Source organism: Choloepus didactylus, chromosome 2 (assembly GCF_015220235.1).
Source record: "Choloepus didactylus isolate mChoDid1 chromosome 2, mChoDid1.pri, whole genome shotgun sequence".
NCBI lineage: Eukaryota > Metazoa > Chordata > Mammalia > Pilosa > Megalonychidae > Choloepus > Choloepus didactylus.
The window spans coordinates 84,806,026-84,817,740 of record NC_051308.1 but is presented as its reverse complement, the minus strand read 5'-3'; the positions used below and the strand labels follow the sequence as shown (position 1 = coordinate 84,817,740).

Sequence of the window (11,715 nt, the reverse complement as noted above, 5' to 3'; positions counted from 1 at the left end):
AAAAAGGTAGGCTACTTTTAATAAGACTTTTATGTGTGCTGGTAAGGAATGATGTAGCTGCACAAAATACTTTAATGAAGCAATCTCTTGCAAGATTTCTACTTGTGCCCCAATCTATTAATTTTAAAAAGTACAACCAGGTGGTATTGATTAATGACCTCAAAATAAGGGAAACATCTATTCTTTGTGTATTTTTTTATTAAAGAGGGGAGGAAATGGGAATGTCACTGGCTGTAAAGATTAAATCCCCCAAAGAGAGTGAGGGAAGTGGGAACGCCATGGAGGCCTGGCCCTGCAGTTCCCCTGCCCCTCACAGGGGTGCCTTGGGCCACCCTCCCTTCCAGACCCCCAGAGCCACGGTCAGGGTCAGCGGCAGTTCTGCTCCAGAGGGAACCTTTTGTCCCTTTACTTTGGTCAGCCAGCCACAGGCCCCTGCTGGATCTTGAGTCAACTGGAAATTCCACCCCATGCTCACTTGGAGCCATTTTCTGTTTTTTAACAGCACCCGCTTCTTCAAAGATGCTGCATACTACCATAAACTATTGAAGCCAGATTGTTTCCCTCTTTGCTTTTGTTTTGATGTGTCTTAAAATAATTAGGCTTTTACTCTCAAATATTTTCCTTCTCTGTTGCTGGCTAGCGAGGCATCTCTCGTGCACTCCATGTTCCGGCAAGGCGTGCTACTATGGTATCCAGTAAACAGTTGTCAAACAAAGTCAAAAGTCTTGCTCAAATCAAGTTCTCTTTTGTACTTGTTGTTCCTCCGTCTACCCTGAGCTATGTAATTGCTATTAAAAAAATGTAACTCATTGCACCTCGCAGAAGTTCAGGAAAAGCAGCTCCTGGAGCCTTTGCCAATGACTTCCTTGCAACATCTTAATTATCCATTTGTTGATTAGCAAGTCAGTCTAGAAAGAAGTCCTACTTTTTTTTTTATTCTTGGAAAGTATGTACTTGGTAATATCCAATAAAAGCCAGTATTTGTTGAACTCTTGCTGCATGCCAGATACTGGGGAATGAGAGGCAGCCCCAGACCGAGAGATAAGACCGGCTGGGACATAGGCTGAAAGACATCACCACAACTCTTGAGAAATACGGATTTTGCTGAGGAAACAGAGCTTACAGAGGGGCAGCAACGAGTTTCCCCAGCAGACGGGGAACAGCCGAGAGAGGCTGGGACTGAGAAAGCCCTCGTTGATCTCGGGCAGATCCTCTAAAACCTTGCTGAACCTCAGTGTTGTCTTCTGAAAAATAGGAAAGATAATGTTTTAACTGCTGACATCAATGTATTTACTCACCAAGGGATTGTTACACAACAGCCAGGAGCATTTTCCCCCTCTAACAACAGATGAAATAGTGGGAAGGCAAAAGGCAGGACTAGAGGAGGGGTGGCTGAGGTGAAGCAGCTGGAAGGACCACTTCCCCATCTGGTGACAGCTACCACCCCACCACCCGGTCCCCTGCGCCCGGAGCCCTCACCTGCCCTAGGCTGATCCCCTGCCCCACCCCGTGACTAGTCCTGCCTTGAGCTTCCCACTGTGTCCCTGCAGACACCAATCCAAGTTCCCAACTTATTTCATGAATACTTAGCCAATTTGATCCATCATATAGTCATGGATGACTTGGTTATAATCTTATTCACAGTCCCTCATTTATTCCTTAACCAACAGATAGGGATGATTCTTTCCAGATTACAACAGGAAAATTCAGGGAGTTTAAGGAATTTGCCTACCACTACCCAGCAAGGGGTGAGGCCAGGATTCAAACTCAGTTCTTGGTTCTCAGTGCCCTTGGGAACACTGGCTTTCAGAACAGTAATTTGCAATTCTGCTGCCCATAGCTAGCAACACAACAACTCTGCAAGTAACTGTGATTTATTATGTGACTTAAAGATAGCACAACCTCGTGGCTTCCTGTTTTAATTATTCCTAAAACAGCTTCAAGCTGGAAGAAATTCCTGTGCTGTCAACATGTAAATGTAATTTTTTTCAATGTCTGTGCCAGAGGCAGGGCCTCCCTAAGGGCTTTGTGCTGTGCTGCCTCTGGTCCCCGGAGCTTCACAACCTCAATACAAAATGTGACACACAGAGCAGTCAGCAGAAAGGATCCTGAATTGTGTAATGCCACGTGGACTTACTATACCAGGAAAGTGCTACATATTCAGAAGCAGAAGCTTTGTGGCCTAGAGAGGTCAAGAAAAGGGGACAGAAGAGGTGCGCTTTGTGGGTAGGTAGGATTTAGAGCCAGAAGAGAAACATTAAAAGCAAGAATTGTAAGTACACAGCTGAGGCTGGGAAGAGTTCACAGTTAGAAGTGGCAGGACATATAAAGTTGGGAGAGTAGGTTGGAGGCAAGTTGCATAGGACTTCAACTGCCAGGATGAAGGGTTTGAGGGTGGAAGCTGGGTGACCAGGCAGGACCAAGTGATCATGCTCCAAGGGAGAGAGCACGAGCAGCTGTCCCAAAATGGGAGCAAAGGAAAGAAAAGATAGTGGGAGGCATCTTGAAGGAAGACGGCCGAGAACACTGTGCTCTGCTGGGCTGCACAGCTGGTAATGATGATGAACTCATCCCTCAGCGGGAGAGGCTGGCTTTGCTGATGGCGGGCTGTCCTTTCTGGAGAAAGCGTGTTCACCCTGCTCCCAGCACCCCTTCTTGCAAGGAGCTCTTCAAGATCCCTCCATGTTCAACTGCCCGTTTCACTCACCTCCTCTTGTCAAATGTACTTAACCTCCCAAGCCTGTCTCCTCCTCTGTGAAATGAGCATAAAGTGGCTCCTACTTCCTGAGGTTATTGTGAGGCTGAATGAGATAATACATGGAAAATGCAAAGCACAGCACCCGGCACCAGTAAACACCCTACAAATGGGGGCTGTAATATGAACATTCTGCTGGAACTAATACCTACCCAGCCATGCACATCCTTTACAGGGACTTGCCAGCTATTTAAAGGGGCTGTTCTGCTCTTTTTCTGTGAAAAATCAGGTACTGCCAAACAGCTGAAAGTGAAGTCGAGCAAGTTTGAAGTGTTTAACGTTTAAAGTTTAAATCTCTCTCTAGGGCTCCCAGTAAGCTAGTTGGACACAGACAACTTTCTAACAGAAAGATCGGAAATCGTGTCCAGGCTGATGGTTAAGCATGATTTCATAGTTCCTTTTTTTTGTAACATTGTAAATACAAACTTTTTTTCCCCTTTGTGTTTATACTGTAATGTCCCAGAGTCAAGCTATAACAGCCCCTGGAGGGGAATTCAGAATGCTTTCAGAGCCCATCCAAAGAGGGAAAGTCCTGGAAATACAGGATGAGCCCTTTATACAAGATTCAGTCATTACATCCTCTTATGCCCTGGCCATAGGAGGAGAAGAGAATTTGTCCTGGGCATAGGGATTTGCCCATCCCTATGTTTGCCCAATACGTATCATATGCACTTGATACATATCATAATATTTCATCCTTACACCAGTCCCATGAGGTAGGAATTGTTATCCACTCTGTTATAAATGAGAAACCAGAGCATTGGTTGAAGGGACCTTACCCAAACTCACACATTTAGCCAGGGGTGCAACCAAAATTCTGTCCCTTGTACATCTGGCCAAAGCCCCCTCTTTCCAGCAGGCTCCTTCTCCCAGGCTGGTGTGTCAGGCCTCACCGTAAGCCTGGGAATGCATTTACTGTGACCTGCAAGTTCAGCAATTTTTTTGTTACAGGATGCTTGAGAGGTTTGTAGTTCCATACATGGCGATTGGCTATAATCATTACCCATAACTATCTAGCTGAGGGGAATTTAAACACTGCAAGCTCTGATCAGCCCCAGATAGTTTATTGTTTATTGACAAGTAGAATACAGGTTAAATGAAAACAAAAGATATAGGACAGAGTATGGAAAGTCATGGTAAATGGAATTTCTTATTACTAAAGGAAGTAGGATGGGAGAGTCAATTCAGACAGAAGCTGATGAGACAACAGAACATTTCAGCATCTGTTTTAATTACACTTTTTACAATTAGATTTCAAAGAAGATAAATATATTTATCTTATATAATATATAATTATATATTATTTATATTAATATAATATAAGGTATATATTAATATAAAATTATAATATTTACTTATATTTATTATATTTGTACTTCTCAGCTGTTTTTCATGTATCTTTACTTACAAAGCCAGTCAATCTATTGAATGCCCCTGTGGTCAAGATACTATACATTATACGTTTAATAAATGAAGGGGAAAGACAATGTTCCTCCTGCAGAAAATCTTATAATCTGATGGGGAAGTGGGAAGGAAGGCATTGTATAAGCAAGACAAAAGATATACAAAGTAATTTATCAGCAAGTGGGAACCAGGACAGTTGTGGGTATGGAATTGTCTGGTCACAATTTTCCAAGGATGACTGGCTGCCCCATAAAGCTCCTCAAAGGGAATTTGTGCTTGATATAATCATGATCCAACATCTGGTCATTAACTTTAAAGTTTCAGAAACTCCATGCAATCAGTCATCACAAGGTTGACTGGATCCCAAAGGATGGACTCCTGCCAACCTAACTCACAGTAGACTGATGTGAAAAACCAGAATGCCAGTTGAACTAATTTACCATGAGGGCCATACAGTTCCAATTACTTTTTAGGGCTCCCCTTTCTACTACATACCAGAGAAATTGAATGAGCATTTAAAAGAAAATTGTTATTAAGCGGGAATCAGAGAAAAGGTGTTGAGGAGTACAGTGGCTTAGATTGTGGTAGAGTCTAGAATGCCTTCCCTGCCGCAACCTTGACACTCCTGAAGAAAAACTAAGTTCTTTCTCTCCAGCTTTCTTTTTTCTAAGCTCTATGCAGGATCTTTCATGCCTACCACTTTAATTCTCTTCAAATAACATGGCTTATTACAACTTGCTTTATGTAATTACTTTATATAATTTAATCTTCCAATAAACTTTGGTCTATCTAATCTTGATGAAGCAAACCATAAAATCCTCAGCAATGCATTTGCAAAACCTCCCGTAGGATAAGTTGCATCCGCAGATGGATAATCTCAATTATATTGTGAGGAGTCTATTAGCTTTCCCCTTCAAAACCTGGCACCTTCTGACCTTGTCCTCAAATTCTGGAGGTACTCGCGATAGCCCACACAGAAAATATGTTATAGATTCTGAAGTGCTACAAGATTCTGGAAGAAAGAGAGGAACCGAATTCCTGTTGGCCTGAATCAGACTGCACGGAGAGGTTGGTCTCACTCTGCTGCAGCTGAAGCATGTGGATGGTTCATCCTCTAGAGTTCATGACAATAGAGCATCTTCTCTCCTACTTGAAAGTCCACTGGGTTCTGTGGAACCAGATATTTTCCACACAGTGGGGAAAAGACAGAGAGTTTTCAATGCAAATACAGCTGTTTGGGTTTGGAGCCCAAACGAACTGTAGAACAGAGTGGTTTGTTTTCTAACCAGCTTGTTAAATGAGCACACGGTATAAAGAGTAAAGGAAATTACCATACCTAAATATTGGGACGTGATTTTGCGAAGACTGTCCAGGGTCTTTTAAGGCCATGATTAGAGACAAGAGCTGACCTCTCCATTCCTCATGTGCTCTGCTGGACACTGAAGCACTGCCTTTCTCCAAAAAGGAAAATTAAAAACACAAATTCTCAAGTGGTTTGGTAGTAATTCCGCCCAGCAAATCTTACTTTTCATTAAAAGTCACCAGCTGTCATGTGCTTAGCATTAAATGGAAATAACTTGCTCTCAAAGAACATTTTTCAGTTGATGTCACTTGCAAGCTTTGTTTTCTCCTAATGAAAACTGGATTTGTATTAGTGTGGCTTTGGTGACAGGAAACCCCTGGACAGAAGCCTGACTTGACCTGATTGTTCTACCAGCCAGCTTGGAGGACTGGCACTGCAGTCAGAAGGGGGCTTTGGGGGAGCAGAGGAGAGGGGCAGCAACAGAGGTCTGTCTTCTTGCACGAAAGGGCCCTACAGTGCTTCCTCCCTTAAAAAAAAATTGCTAACACTTTTAATTTTTGAAGAGGTTTTGGAGAAAGGAGTGAATATTTTAACATAATTAACATTTTTAGGGAGGCTACACATGTGCTCAGACCCTGTTGCATCTGAGGCCTGGTCCCTACCAAGATTCTTCCCAAAAGGAGCTCTGGGTGGGCTCCCTGCTGGATGCAAGTAACTCTTAGAATCCCTCATCTGTGGCAGTTGGAATAATCTCTTCATGGCTCTCAAGAACAAAACAAAACAAAAAGAATCTCTGAACTGAAGCTCCCTGAAGCCTGAGCTGTGTCCAATGTGCATTCACAACTGTGGCCCCTCAGGAGCCACCTGCAGAAGGACCTGTGGCAAGCAATGGGGCAGGGGGTCGGGATGATGACCCTGAGGGCCCCCCCACTCCCACCCCGCCTCACCTCCTGGACACTCCCTTGTAGGGGAGGGCAAGGAAGGCCCTTCTAGGGTTGTTCCAGCAAGGTCTAACCCACTGAAAAAAAAATGAACCAAGGGGGCCAGGGACGTAGGGAGCTGATTAAAGTCAGAAACAGAGAAATGGTGACACAACGCCAGCACTGCGCAGGCCCGCAAACCTGAGGGCTGGAGACATACTTGAAACTGGGTCCTCAGGAGGGGCCGGTAGATTCTTCCCCCACTGCACACACACACAGGCAACACACACACACCTGCACATGCACGCAGACACAAACATCCACACACCACCTCTGGGAGCACTCCCTGTGAAAACAGCCACATTCAAATGTAAGGCTGTTACCAGGGGCGGTCCCAGCTGAGGCAAAGCTTCCCCCAAACTCCATCTCCACACTCACAGCAAGAGCTTAGAAGTGTCCAAGAATTTTTGAATAATGTTCTTGACAGACACCAAAGCTTTCTCCTCCTCCGGAGTGCAGAGAGCTGGGGCTGCCCCCAGGGAAGACTCCCCTGGCAGCTCCTGTCTGAGCAGCTGGGGCCAGCTCCAGGAACACTCAATTCTGGCTGCGTTTCTAGCCAAGGCCTGGTTACTTTAGAATCCCTCTTCTCCTTGTCTTTTCAAGAAGGAGCCGGCCAAGGTATTCGTCATATTTCCGAGCTACCCTGCTGCTTGATTTATGCACAGACAGGGCTGGGGCGAAGACTCCAGAGCAAGCTCCAGAGGTGGGAAGAGGGGCAGAGGGTGGGATGTGCGCGACGGGGCCAGTGAGAGGGTCCCCGGTTTTCGGATGGACTCTGACTCTGGAGGAACCTGCAGGCTCCACAGAGGACAGCAAACTAGAGATGAGGTGTCTCTCGCTCTCTCGCTCTCACTCTCTCTCTCACACACACATCATGGGATATGACCATAAAAGGAGTGAAAGCTTTGTTTGCCCTCTCCCTGGGCTTTGCCTAAAAGGGCTCTCAGAAAAATTTCCAGCTTCTCCTTCCAGACATTGAACGTGGTCTCTTTGGCCAAAGAGAAAACGAATGACAGATGAAGCCCATGCGGATGAGGAGGCCAAAACTGAAATGTTAATCACCTCGAAATATTTGCTGCGCCCTCCAAAGCCTCTCTTGGCCCTCCTCAGAGGATTTTTGATTGGAGATTTTTTTCCTGCAGGGTGGAGGTAGGGGGAAGAGAGGGTTTGCTGCTGATATTCAGTAATACATTTGAGAGTCCAACTTGTCAGAAGAGAGATAATTGTCATTCAGGTTGTTTAATGTGCCTGTTGTGGTGACTTAAAATAGATGAAATACTGACTCCAGCTTTGGGTTAAACTAAAGCTTCTACAACACTCCCATAAAAGCTCAAAATGCTGTCATCCAAGATGAATAAAAATACCTCTTTTTACTGCAGTGCATATGAAAACATGAGATCATTGGAATATATTTAGAGTGAGATTTGGCAGCCTATGCATGTTTACAATTCTTGGACTCAGAGGACTAAAGTGAATTGGAGGCAGTAGTTTCCCTCTTCACCTTCTTTTCTTTCCCTGAGAAGATGAATGCTAATTCTGAGAGCCAGTAGTCCCTTTTCCCAGTTGTACCTGCAGCTAACCTTGCTAAGTGACTGGCAACGTCCTGTCCTCTGTACCAGTGACCACCTAGAAAGCCTATGCCCTGAGGCTTTAATGAATTTATTCAACCTCCTAGGCGGCTCCTCACTGTCCCTTAGCAGGTGCAAAGCGTCTATGGGCTTGGAGCAGAATATTTAAAAATACTATCTTTTTCGCAGTTCTTTGAATCATGATTTAATCTGATTCCATTGGGTAGGAGTCTTAAAATTAAAATGCCTTATGGTCACCAACTTTTGTTATTACATCTATTTTGGATTCTTTCTGGAGCCTTCAAGAACAGCCTGGAACCAACGCAGAGGCTGCCTGCCTCTTCTTTCTCCTATGTCTCCAGGGCTTTGCTTGGTAGTCCTGGCTGCACATTAGACTTTTCCAGGAGCACTGCCCCAACCCCCAGCAATGCTGGCTGTGTCGGTCTGGGATGTGGCTGGGGCCTCAGAAGTTTTAAAAACTGTAGTATACGTGATTCCTAACTGTACTTATATATATATGCATAGAGAAAAGATTTGGAAGACTATTCACCAACATGTTAATTGACTGTCTCTAACAGAATGAAGAGGAATTTTTATTCATGTATATATTTTTGTGTGTCCTGATTTTTTTTATTTTTTTATTTTGCAGCAAAGCAAATTACAATGAAACAAATTATTGGTATAAAATGGAAAAGCTATGTTCCAGTTAAAAGGAAAAAACTTCAGGATACCCAAACATATCCCCTCATCTCCTTTCCTTACCTCGGGCATCCCCAGTTCTGAAAATGGCACTGGGTCCTCGCCAGCTGCCCACATGCCCTGGCCACCTTCCTTCTCTTGCTGGGAACATCCAATTACTTATTAAGTCTCTACATTCAGCTTCCTTAATCCCACCAAAACTTCTCTATTTCTGCCCATTACAGCGTCCCCTCTCACTGCTACCTTAGTTTGGGGCTCCATTATCTTGCAGGATCCATGGAGCTGCTCCCAACCAGGAGGCTGCGGCCCGGGCTGGCCCGGCTCACCGGGACTTCTGCACCCTACACCTCAAACCTGCTCCCGCAGCTCCCGTGCTTCGAATCGACCGTGAGTGGCTCCCTCTTATTCCCGGGCATGATCCAAGCTGCTCACATGGCCTACAGGATCCTCCTTGATCCAGCCTGCTCGCCTCCTGAGCCTCTGTTCTCACCACCCCGCCCCCTGCGCCTGTGTGGCCACGTGGGGAGCCCCAAACCTGCCGTTTGCTCTCAGCTCTCGGCTGCTCCTCCCCCGCCCCTGGGCTTGCCCCTCCTTCCCGGCCCTAACCGGTTTCAGCCGGTTAACTCCTGCCACTCAGGATTCCGGCGGGTGCCTCCTCCCCGAGACGTCTTCACTGTCGGGTCTGCTCACCACCCAATCTCTTTCATGTTCCCCTGGGCGCATTTATTTATCATTCTGTGGGTAACTGTCCGTCTCCCCTACTACAGTTTGATTTCCTTGAGGATTAGGGCCTTTGATCTTTACGCCCCAGCACCACTCACACTGCCCACCAGTTACCAGGCAGGCAGTAAACGAAGTAAGTGAAGGGATCGAGACTTACAACTATAAGCTCTGTATGATTTTTCGAAGAACTTGTATGTTTGTTGGGAGTTGGACTTTGTGCACTGAAAGTGTGTGCAAACCAATCACCTGAGCCATCTGCATTTTCATTTTAGCCTCCGGCAAGGTTGGGAGACGGGGAGTGAACCCCTCCTCCTCGGCAGGCGGTGGAGGTGAGGGCGGGCGGGCTGCCCGAGACCACCCCGCTGCTGCTGGCAAGACCCGGAACCCGAGGCTCTGCCTGACGCTCCCTCGGCCCCATCTCCCCAGCTGGGTTCAGTCTGCGCCGGGCTGTTGCCCACAAGAAAACGGAGACCGTCAGCCGTTCAAAATCCTGCTTTCCCCCATTTTCCAGTCATGCTTTCAAAAGGGGAAAACACAAGCAGGAGATACAACGTGGAACCACAGCTCTTTGGTTTAAGATGAGTTACTCAAACTATGTAGTCTTCTGTAGTCAGCCCCTTCTAGAGAGAAAGCACATTCGGTGTGTGTGAATTTCACCTCTGGAGGAAACATGAGCTCACTAATCCTGCTTCCACGTTAATCAGGCCTGGGGGGTAAGCGTTGCCAGGGACTCCTTCCAGAAGGGGGAAAGTGCAAAGCCACCTGCCTTCCGGACTGGTTGCCAGAAGACCACGTCCTAAGATCGTACACAGGCGGTGACTGAAATTGTCGCTCAGGGATCTGCCAATCAAGCCCGAGGGGGGATTGTTTCTCAGCAGCTGAATAATATTAAGAAGGCCCTTGTCTCTGGACACCTGGAGACAGCCTCGCCTGATCCTTGCTTTCTGTCCGACCCAGCAGAGGGTTCCCAGGCTCCTCTCCACTTGAGCAGGGTAAGAGGTGCATCCTCACCACCCCCTTTCCCAGGAGAGTGTGGGGGCTTCCCTGCAGATCAGCTTGGGGGGGGGGGGCATTGCCTCCCCACCACCTGCTCAGATTCTCCTACAAACTCTAGCGTGAAGCCCTGGGACAGACACTGATCCTACAAGAAGCAGGAAGCCACACAGGTGAGCTTGATAAACATTTAACAGACCCCTGCCTTGTGCCAGATATTTTGCCAAGAGCTGCTCAGATAGGGATAAATTAGATATGGCTCCTTCATCAGGCAAAAAAAGGAATTAGAGCATGCACACACATACAAACATAGCCAGGAAGATGTGACAGAGATGCAGATGAAGTGCTGTGGGAGCTTAAGAAGGATTATTTCCAGGCAGAAATTCAGGAAAGGATTCTTGGAGGAGGGAGCATTATTTAAGCTGATCCTTGAAGTAAGGGTAAAATTCAGACAAGAAGGATAGTGTGAGCCAGATGGGTGACAGAGTAGCAAAGATAGTGAAGTTATTTTCAAGTTGCAATGTCTGATATTCAGCTGAATCACATGGAATTGCTGATATTTTAGTGGTTTTGACCTACAAGAACATTGATCTCAGATGGGCAGCATAGTATTTACCAGGTACCATGTGGAGGTGGGAAAATAGAGAAAAAGGCAAAAGAAGTTTGGCATCTGTCAGTAGCCAGTAAGCTTTACATTAAATTTAACCTTCAAAAATGTGTTGATAGAAACTTTTCCAGGGATGGTATTTCCCTACTTTCTCAAAAAGGGACTGAGAGTGTAAGGTCTATTGTCTAAATTATCCAAAGAATATTCCAAGTTAGACTTTGAACTTAGAATCAGACTGAATTTACAAGTCACAGAAAGGCAGTGTTGCACCCCCAAGTCTGAAAGGTTTGAGTTCAAAATACCAGCTCCACCACTTGTGAGGTGTGCAGTCAGCTACATAATCTTCTGTGCCTCTGTTTTCTTACCTGTAAAATGATGATAATAATAGTATTTCCCTTCCTCACAGCAACTGATAAAAGATGATTAAATGAGGTGATGCCTGTAAGGTTTGTCACAATACCTGGTCCACAGGAAATACCCAGGAGCTCCTGCAGAGTTGTAAACTATACCTAGTGGAGCATTTACCACCCAGATGACACTGTGTGCACAGTTGTCAGGCAAATGTCATTTTTTGCCTTTGGATCACAGTTTATTTAGATAAAGTGGCAGAACCATGGCCTGTTTTAGCACCTAGTTTAGTCATAAGGAGAGGGGGAAAGATGATCCAAGAAAACTGTGATGCT

General features: G+C 45.7%; 1 long non-coding RNA gene across 1 annotated transcript; it reads right to left on the bottom strand.

Annotated features, from left to right (window-relative positions):
- Positions 1–959: 959 nt before the first annotated feature.
- LOC119516523 lies at positions 960–7,558 on the bottom strand. The gene is made up of 3 exons (XR_005213303.1): positions 7,505–7,558; positions 5,496–5,610; positions 960–1,244 (listed from the first exon to the last, which is right to left on the bottom strand). It is a non-coding gene; the product is annotated as an uncharacterized LOC119516523 (long non-coding RNA).
- Between the last annotated feature and the right edge of the window lie 4,157 nt (positions 7,559–11,715).